We start from the raw sequence: 10,444 nt of genomic DNA on the forward strand, positions 1-10,444 counted from the left end.
GAGGATTTAGGTCGTGACAAACAACAACCTCAGAATCCTAAGACGAGTTAGGGCTTATACTGTATAGCAGGGCTTATACTGTATAGCAGGGCTATACAAAGGCCTAAAGATAAGGTGAGGATTTACGTTGCATAAGCAAGAAACCTTGAAGTCCTATGGCTTTGTTGTTTATATGTAAGGAAGGAAGATTGGTTTCGTTGGGGAAGACAGGTTTTGCTGTTGAAGATGGTCGTGCTACCCACCATGCTAGCTCCAAGCTCCCTGCTACAATGAGTTTGAGTTTTCTAGTGTGTTAAGTTATGATATTAAATCAAGTGGCCCTATGGTTGAATTACTTTAAATTTTATGGGGGCATATTAAAGTTGATTAGAGCGACACTGGTTAGGATCCTATGGTTCCCTCGTTCAGACATCACTATTTTCTATTGGATTCACTTACTCCAAATGAATTTACTAAACTCAACTTAATGAGTTCCATAATTTCTTTTAAACCATAGGAAGCCTCGGTAGCAACCGTTGGTTACCTCCTCCGAGGAATTCGCGATCATCTGATAGAGATGTCTTAATTTAGTTGATGTTGTTTTTTTGTGATGTTTATGATTAAATTTTGAGTTGTCTTATATTTTGAATGTTTCCACGGTAAATTTTATCTTGGTTGATTTTATTTTTAATTTTGATTTTGTGGCTATCCTAGAAGTTTTGGTTTTCATGCAGGGTGACCTTATTGTTTAACATGTAAGCTCGAGATTTTGAAAGTACAAAAAAGACGATGTTGAAAACTTTAAGAACGTACCTGGCGAGTCTTCTTGTTCCACCACCTGAAACTTAACAGGCATGTTAAGGCAGTTTATGAAGAGCGGGAAAAGTAAGTCCTGGTAGTTTTTCGAACGAGGATCTATCTAACCCTAGGTCATATCTTCGTGGGTCCTTAGGAGTTTAATTAAGGATCATGTTGCCAAGCAAAATATATTAAGTTTATTAGATCTCTGAGGTATCCAAAAGATCTAGAGAAAAGAGCAGGTCTGTGCCACTTTCTCGCTACCTGATGGAAAATCTTGAGTTCTTTTAAACTTATTATGTTGCTTAATAATTCATCCTATAAATACGTTTAGTGCTCAGTGAGCATTGATGTCTCAATTATCCCTAAGAGTAAGGTAATAATCATCTGTAATTTAAATTTGAAGATTATGTGGGTGAAGACCCTTAAAGAGGCAAGTTAGTGTTATTGGAATAATTAGCCAACATTTGGTCCTAATTAGGCTTGTAGTGTTTGAAAGATGTATTAATTTTATTGAATATTTACTTTACTAATCCTCATTTAAATGAAACTTGATTTAGCCTAAGTCATTACTAAGCCCTTAAGACCTAGGTGAGTGTCTAAGTTAGTTTTGAAAAGGTTAAGCTTTAGGTGGTCATGATTCATGATTTGAATTTAATTTGGAAATCAAAATAGGGGTATTAAATTAATTAATTATTGACTTCAAAAGTCATACCCCTAAGTCCTGGATTCATTTTATTTTAATAAACTTATAAATTTTAATAATTTAGAAATTTATTAACTTATCTTTTCAATTAAGAAAGTGAGGTTGGTTTCTACCAATTAACTTCTTGTATTTTAAACATCCAAATTAAGATCATAGGTTGCCCATTTCCCTCCTTGAATTGAGCCTAAATGTCAATTAAGGCTAAATTTCCAAAATTACACATTTCCCATATGGCTCTAACACCTCATAATTTGTCAAATTCAATTCAAATGACTTTGAAATTTTTATACTACCTCATTCTCCTAACTTTACCAAGGTAAATCCTAATCCCTTGAAATTTTTATTGGAGGCAGACCTAGACTAGAGAAGCTTTTGGACCAATTTTCATGATTTTTTGAATTTTATTTGAATTTTAAGAGTTATTTTAAGTTCTAAGGTATTTTGGTAATTTGGCCGATTATGGTAATTTTGGGTTGTTTGGGTGTTTTCAAGGTGTTTGAAATGATTTTTTGAACCAAGTTGGGTATTTTGGGAAAATTTGGGATTTTTGGCCAAATTTGGGGTCCCAAAGGTATCTAGATAATTTGGGGGAATTTAGGGGCAAAAGGACAGGTTGGGTATCTTGGTAGAGTTGGAGTGCTTAAGGCTAATGGGTTTAGGGGACCACCTACATGAGTCTCCCAAAAGTATTAAGGGATCGAAGCCTAAAAGTTTAAGTTTAGTATAGTGAGTGATTGTTAGTGCAAGTATGTACCTTAAGCCCTAGACCAACACCTAGGGTCAATCCTAAGGTCCAGCAGTCCTAAGGGTGAATCATCTTGAGTTCCCCCATAGTGACCCTACCTACTAAATGCTAGAAGTTAGGACCAATATGTGGAACTTCAAGTTGAGTAGAGAAGAGTTTGAATTTCTAATGGTGAGGGTTCCTTGTCTATTTTTCTAAGAATAGTCAATAGGAAAGTCCTATGGCTGGACCTTAGGCTACTAAAGAGGGAAAACTAAACCTCAAACAAAAGTGAGGTCAAAAAATGGACCCCAATAGGTGTGGTGTGCTGGGCAGACGCGTATTGGCCTTGACCGACGAGATCAACAAAAACCTATACAAACTCTTAAGTCAACAGACCCAGAAGTATGTGTAGAGTTGTGTGTGTGATTTGTTTCAGCTAGGAAATTAGCAGATGATCATTTGATTGAAATCAAGGAGTAGGGACTCTTGCTGGGGATCGGAGAGTGAGTTTTGAGTTATAAAATTTCAGGTATTTATAAAGGATGGGAGTCAGTATATAAGTGCTGACCTCAAGGTGGGAATTAAAATTTGGGTATCAATCCCAAAATAATAATCACATGTCATATTCCATTTAAGGTGGTCTTAAAACTGATTTAAAAAGATGAGAATAAGATTGTGTGGGAGGACCCAATCGGGATGGAAAACACAGAGGCTCACTTCCGGCTCCAAAGGGTAACAACAGTGTAGAAAATGGTGACAATTAAGGGTCTCCAGAAAGAAAGGACTGTACCAGTTTGAGTTACCACTGGGGGGTTATATTCAAACTGACATGTGACAGGGAGAATATATATGTCATGTTAGGAAGGAAAGCGTTAGGACTTACATCCAACCCAAGCGATGACGAAGAAAATGTTTGTGTCACATTAGGTAGGAAAGCACTAGGACTCACATCCAACTCAATAGGTAATAAGAAAATATGTGTGCATCATGTTAGGAAGGAAAGCACTATGACTCACATCCAACCCAAGCGATGACAAGAGAATGTATATGTTATATTGAGAAGGAAAACACTAGGACTCACATCTAACTCAAGAGGTAACAAGAAAATATGTTTGCGTCATGTTAGGAAGGAAAGCACTAGGACTCACATCCAACCCAAATGGTGTTAAGAGAATATATGTGCTACATAGAGAAGCAAAGCAATAGGACTCACATCTAACTCAATAGGTAACAAGAAAATATGTGTGTCACGTTAGGAAGGAAAGCACCGGGATGCACATCTAATCCAAGCAGTGACAAGAGAATATATGTGCTACTTTTAGAAGGAAAGCACTATGACTCACATCCAACTCAAGAGGTAAAAATAAAATATGTGTGTGTCACATTAGGAAGGAAAGCACTAGGACTCACATCCAACTTAAGCAGTGACAAGAGAATATGTGTGCTACATTGAGAAGGAAAGCACTAAGACTCACATCCAACTCAATAGGTAACAAGAAAATATGTGTGCATCACGTTAGGAAGGAAAACACTAGGACTCATATCCAACCCAAGAGGTGACAAGAGAATATATATGCTACATCGAGATGTGTTACATTGAGAAGGAATATAGTAGGACTCACATCCAACTTCAGAGGTAACAAGAAAATATGTGCGTCACATTAGGAAAGAAAGCACTAGGACTCACATCCAACCCAAGCAGTGACAAGAAAATAAGTGTCCTTATGCAGAAAATATCCAGATTTACACATGTGAATTTGTGGGGAATATGTGAATATAATATGAGAATATCTGAAGGAATCGGAATTTAGGTACTAATTCGGAAATGAGAATTGAATTTTAATTATCATTTTTGAAAAGAGAGTCGAAAGTCAGGGACCGACCTTGAAGATTAAGAATAGGATGTCATGTTCCATTTAGGGGGGTCTTATACCAATCTCGAAGATGGGGAGTCAAAATTTAGGTACTGACTCCGAGAGTCATATGAAAATAGTGTAGAGAGTTTGTGATGTTGAATTTGCAGAGATGTGTCATGTGAAAAGGTTGATTTTGTTGAAGAAGATTTGTAGAGTTTTGTGGGGTTCTATGCAGAATGAGAAATTTTGTGGGGATGTGAAGAAAGTTAATGCAGATAAAGATGGTTGTGTTGCGCGCACAAAGAGTAAGAAACTCCAAAAATGAGAGTCAACAGATTCATTTTCTTTTCTTGTTGTTTTTATCACATTTAATTTTTTAAAAAATATCTTTAAAATTTTAATCTAAATTGATTGATTTTCAAAAGAAATTTGTTTTGTTGTTTATTCATTTATGATTATTTAAATTTTATTTATTGTTAAGGATTTGTTGTTTCGTTCTTCATTCAATGAAATTTTGAACCAACGTGTGATTCGTGGCTTCCATCCATCGTACAAAAAGACAACTGACAAAAAGACGCATTTCTCAGAGAAATTTTCATTAATCTGTTTCAATAAAAAGAATTTGCTCCAATAAAGATGTCACAGATCAAACACAGGCTAACGCTTAAAAAGATACCATATATAGTCCATGTTGAAGTACATCCAGATCATCTCATGCCATGAATACATTGTAGGCTGAGTATATCAGATACATATCATGTTGCTATAAAAAAGAAAAGTGAACCCTCTGACCCTCTATATCAGGTACGACGAGCTCCTGATTGAGCAGACCTTCTAAGCCATGCTACAGGACAAGAGTTCCCTTTGCATGTACTTAGAGGTACAACCCTCTCATAGCTCGTACGGCAGTAGCTCTTCCAGTTCCGGGTCTGGCTGAAATCCATGTGGCATTTTGCTGTCATCTATCCTGTGAAAATACAGAAGGTTACGAACAGCCTACGGTGTCACACCCCTGGGATGCAGTGCTTGGCGACATCAGCCCCATTTCCTTTTGGAACCACTCTACAGCTCCTCTGAACTCATCAGGGCCGACAATGTCAATCTCTTTCCCAAATAATATATTGTTTTTGCTCAAAAATGAGACCGTACAGAAGGGTCTTACAAAATCATGATGATCAATGTGAGGAGTTATGCAGTCTCCCTCGTCATATATGTTGATGATGCAGCTGTTTGGGATGCAAGTAGCTGGCAATTTGCTCCATCTAATCATTCTCTTGATCATCCACTTTATTATAGGAGGGAGCGGGTCTACCCGGTGGTCATGTCTAAGGATCCCTGCGGCGTCATCTCCTCATTTAGTGCGAGGCTCCAACCATTCTTGAAAGCAAATATGAACCTCTGCCTGACATTTTTCTGCAGACGATAGGAAAAAAGTCAATGGGCCGAAACTTGGCATGAACAAGAACAAAACAAAGTATTTATTATTGTAAATTTTAACTTATTTTAGTGAAATGAATTGTTTATTTATGTATGAACTTTGTTTAAATTTTTGTGAAACATTTTACTTAAAAGTGGAAAGGAGAAAATTTAAAGTTTAAAATTTTTTCTCAATTTTTTCATTATATTAAGGTTACTTACAAAATTTGGACTCGGTCAAAGAAATTTGGCCACATAGATAACCCCAAAACAATCAAAGTTTCAAAGTTTCAAAGCAAGCAAAGGCAAGGGACATCAGGTTGTGTGATAAGTTTAGAGATATCGTCCGTTTATTGGTAACATGGGCCTTTCGCCCCGTAAGTCCACTAATTGGTAAGCTACACCTTTTGTGTAGACCTTTTCAACGATAAATCGTCCCTCCAAAGTTGGCTTGAATTTTCTACCTATTTTGCGGCGTGCAAGAATGGGCCTTTTAAGCACAAGTATGTGGTCACCAACTTTGAATGTTCTTGGGCGGACCAATTTGTCATGGGCTTGTACCATCTTCGCATGGTAAAGCTCCAAATGTTGTTGTGCTTCTAGTCGTTTTCCCTTTAGACTCTCTAGTTTTTCAAGTCTAAGTTTTACACTTTATCCCATTGTGAGTTGGTTGACAACAATAACTTTAAGAGACGGTGTCTGAATTTTTAGCGGTAGCTCGACCTCGGACCCGTACACGAGCATATAGGGTGTACACTGAGTGGGAGGCCTGAAAGTAACCTGATAACCCACAAGGCTTCTAATAGTTTGCTGTGCCAATCTCTTTTATTTTCATCTAGTGTTTTCTTCAAAATTTGTACCAGTGTTTTGTTGAAGGCTTCAGCCAGACCATTTTCTCTGGGATAGTTAATCGTAGAGTATCTTCAATCTATCCCATGCTTTTTGATGAAAATATTGATTTTAGTGCTTCTAAAAGTTGTCCCATTGTCGGAAATTATTCTTTGTGGTACTCCAAAATGGTAGACAATTTGGGTTTTGAAAAATTGAAGGACGTGCTGTGCCGTAATCTCATGTAATGGTACTGCCTCTGCCCATTTGGAGAAGTAATCTGTAGCGGCAAGTATAAACTTATGTCCTCTGGAAGATCGAGGGTCTATCGGACCTATTATGTCTGTGGCCAACACTCAAATAGCCACGATGCAATAGTTGGGTGTAGCGCATTCGGAGGCAGGTGAAAGACCACCCCATGCACTTGGCATTGGTGACATTTTCTGGCTGTATCCATGTTCAGTCGGACATCATTGCTGGCCAATAATACCCGAGTCTTTTAATCTTCATTTTCATTTTCGTCCCTGACTGGTGAGCGCCGCACAATCTGGCATGTACCTCTTTGACAATATTTTGTGCTTCGGCTCTACTCAAACACAGTAGCCACATCTGGTCGAATGATCTTCTGTAGAGAACGTTTCCCATCATGGTGTAATACATGGCCCTTCTTGTGATGTGGTGTGCCTCAGACTTGTCTTCTCACAGCTTTCCAGTGTGAAAATATTCTATTAATGGCTTGCACCAATCTTCATTGATGTCTGTAACTGTATTTATTGCTTCTTCTTTTTCGAGCTTGTATAGAGTTTCGAGGTCAATCTGAGACAAGCCTTATTTTCCTTGCATTGTGATTTCAATAGAATCCTACGGGGGACATGTCATTTCCTTGGCAAGTTTTTCTAGAGCGTCGGCATGGTCATTATCTCCCCTAGGAATCTGGTAGAAAGTTACATTAGGAATCTGCTCCAGGAGCTTCATCGTGTACTGATGGTATTCTGCTAATCTTGGTTTCAAAATTTTGTATTGTCCAGCGACTTGCTAGATGACGAGTTGGGAGTCGCCATAGATGGCAATGTTTGTTATATCCATTAAGATTTCCATTCCCAATATGGTGATTAAAGCATTATATTCTGCTTCATTGTTTGTGCATGGCTCTGTCAGGTGGTATGAGAACCTCAACATACCCTTATCTGGCGTGATAAAGATCAAACCAATCCCTGCTTTGCCTGGTATAACTGTGCCTGATCCTTTATCTTTTTTGGCTGATGAAGCGCCATCGAAGTACATTTCCCTGTGTTGCGCACTGGAGAATTCTATTTGTAGTATTTGCTTGTATGGTAACTCGTTATTGAGAGAGGACCCAACTGGCAGTGGGTGTGTACTGAGAAAATCTGCTAATATTTAACCCTTGATAGCATGGAGGGGAATAAAAGTTATATCAAATTGCAATAAAGTCATTGACCATCTTGTTAGACGTCCAGAGAGTTTTGGTTGGGTCATCAGATATTGTAATGGATTAACTTTCAAGATTAGGGTAATCTTATGAGAAAGCATTTAATGTCTAAGCTTTTGAGCAGCAAAAATCAACGCCAGACAATGCTTCTCAATTGGTGGATACCTTATCTCCGTCAGTATTATGCTACGACTCAAGTAGTAGAGTGCATTTTCTAGGAGAGCGCGTTTTCCTTACCCTCGTCATTGACCTGAGCCAACAGGGCTCCAAGAGAGTCTTCTAAGGCCGCGGTATAAAGTATCAACGGTTTCCCTAGAATAGGGGCTACCAAAACTGGAGGTGTCATTAGATTTTGTTTAATATCTTCAAAGGCCCGCTGGCATTTCTCTTCCCAAACTAATTTGGCATCCTTTTTAATTAATGATAAGAAAGGCTGACACCTACCTGAGCGATTAAAAATAAAGCATCTCAGATATGCCAACTTCCCCTGGAAGGAACGTATGTTTCAAGGTTTTAGAAGGAGGTATTTCTAAGATAGCTTTAATCTTATCCGGGTCGATCTCAATTCCTTGATGAAGGACAACAAATCCCATAAATTTCCCGAAGGTAACGCCAAAGACACACTTTAATGGATTCATTTTAAGGTCATATCATGTAACCATTCAAACACAATCCTCAAATCATACAAATGGTCTATTTTTTGTTTACTTTTGATGATCAAATCATCCACGTAGCATTCTACTTGGTTGTGATTGAGGTCGTCAAAAATCATCGTCATTACGCGCTGATATGTTGCTCCGACGTTCTTTAGGCTGAATGACATAACTGTGTAGCAGAAAATTTTAATCGGTGTTCTGAAGGTCGTAAGTGCTGCATCCTCGGGATCCATCTTGATTTTGTTGTATCCTGATGATCCGTTCATGAAGGAGAAAATTTCATGTGTTGAAGCGATATCCACCATCATTTCTGGTATGAGTAGTGGAAATTTGTCTTTTGGACATGCCTTGTTCAAATCTCTGAAGTCAACACAAACACGAGTCTGTCCATTTTTCTTCTTAACAGGTACAATATTAGCCAACCACGTGGGATACTGCTCTTCTTTCATAAAGTTGGCGTCTATTAATTTCTTCACCTCAGCGATGACTTGTTGTTCTATTTCGAGGTGCATTCACTTGGGAGCTTGTTTTACTGGGGTTATGTTCTTGTCCACCCCAATTTTATGGACTGCAACTTCTGCGGACAGTCCTGGCATTTCATCGTAGCTCCATGCAAAGCAATCTTTGAATTCTGTTAATAGTTTGATAAATTCTGAAGATTCTCCGTCATTGAGTAGAGAACTTAGGTCGGGGTTGTTCTTCAATCCCGAGGTTAATCTCTTTCAATTCATCAATGGTAGATTTAATTTCCTCCTCAAATTCTTGGAGAGCATCTTTTATTGGTTGATCATTAGAGTCATCCTCTATATCGAGGCATTCCTCTTCTGACTCACCAGTAACAACCACGTAAAATTCAAAATCATCGATTGATCCGACTTTACCAAATTTGAGACCCTCTTTTAAATTTGGAGTTTGACTTTTACCATTCCATAATTTTTCAAAAAGTTGAAATTTATCTTTTGGCATTTGTTTTGGCAAGTGTCCTTGTTGAATTAACTTTTGAACACAAGGCGAGAAGTAACCAAGAGGCAATTCTATTAATTCATTAGGATCATTATCCAAATTTACATGTTTTTCAAGCTCACTAGAGGTAGAAGCACAGTAAAATTTGATCGGCTTTGTCCCAATACTACGAAATTCCTTGACCTCTAAACTCTTGATCTTTTGAGGGAGAATCAGAGTAAGAGTCATAGCATTCACATAGTGGTTTATCTGATCATACATTGTTTCATATTCATTCTTTTCTGTATCTTCTAGGGATATCTCGTATTGAGGTCTCTTCTGTCTTGTCATCATTATCTCATCTTCAGAACTGCCTTCATCACCAATGTTGATGGTTGGCTTAGTCCGTTCAACAATTAAATTGATCCTTCCTCATCCACGTCCTCGACCTTGAGCTCAGGTGCGCGAACTAAAAGAACTTTCACCAACTCATTGTAAGGGAGTGGTGGAAGATCACTGAAGCAGAGTTGAATTGCCTCCTCTTTGTAATTCTTATGAATCTTCATCTTTGTTTGTGATAACTTCATGAGAGAAGACAGTCGTCTTTAGAGGCGCGTAGTAGGCAACATCTTCATGGATACCAACTTCATGTACTGAAAATGGTTGTAGGTCTCCTTTGATGCAATTTTCTTGACCATCTTTGCAGTATTTAATGCACTGGTGTAGAGATGATGGAACCATATTGTGTTCATGAATTCATGGTTGACCGAATAGAGCATTAAAAGATGTCTCGGTGTCGATGATATGAAATTTAGTGATTGTCACGAGTTCTCCAACCTTCATAGGTAATGTAATTGACCCAAGGGCTCTTTCTCCCTTTTGGTTGAATCGTCTTAACATCATTTTATCAGCCGTAAGCTCTTAAGATTTAATATCCAAATAAGTCATAGGCTCATCAAATTAAGAGATGCTCTAGGATCTACTAATACTCTGGATAACACAAATCTGCCGATGTTGACGGAGATGTAGAATGGACGAATGTGGTCGGCGGTGCCAAGCAGCAAGACGTCATCAGGGAAGGGTACA

Source organism: Phalaenopsis equestris, unplaced genomic scaffold, assembly GCF_001263595.1.
Source record: "Phalaenopsis equestris unplaced genomic scaffold, ASM126359v1 Scaffold220411, whole genome shotgun sequence".
In the NCBI taxonomy this organism is placed as follows: domain Eukaryota; kingdom Viridiplantae; phylum Streptophyta; class Magnoliopsida; order Asparagales; family Orchidaceae; genus Phalaenopsis; species Phalaenopsis equestris.